The following is a 512-nucleotide window of genomic DNA, read 5'->3' as shown; positions in this document are numbered from 1 at the left end:
AAAAAATTAATATAATAAAATATTGGATGTTCTAAAATCTAAATAAAGTTTTTTGTTTTAATTGTCATTTCCATTATTAATAAGACTAAAACCCTGAAATCATGAAAAAAAAAATTTTTTTTAACTTTTAACTTTTTAATTACTTTTTTTTATTAACTTAACTTTTAATTCAATTAATTTCATTATACATTAACTTGTATCTTAACTAAGTTAAATTTTTAAGGTTATTAACTTTAACTTAACTTAGTTAAAAAAAAAAAGTAACTTACCCAACCCTGGTCGTATGTCGTACGCAGTGTGAATCCTACATTATCGCTGTTCGTAAGTAGTTAAGCAAGGCGGATTCTGGACCACGGATACAGCCATCTGGCTGCAACCAGGCGGCGCTGGCGTCGTGGTCGCAAGAGGAACTTATTGGAGGGCGGGGGTGGATCCTTTTCGGTGGGAGCATCCTCACCGACAAAGACATCGGCCTCCATGAGAGGGACATCCTCCACCCCCTCCTCATCATT

This window comes from Trachymyrmex cornetzi, unplaced genomic scaffold (genome assembly GCF_001594075.2).
Source record: "Trachymyrmex cornetzi isolate Tcor2-1 unplaced genomic scaffold, Tcor1.1 scaffold1177, whole genome shotgun sequence".
Classification (NCBI taxonomy): domain Eukaryota; kingdom Metazoa; phylum Arthropoda; class Insecta; order Hymenoptera; family Formicidae; genus Trachymyrmex; species Trachymyrmex cornetzi.
Note: the sequence above shows the minus strand (reverse complement) of the source record.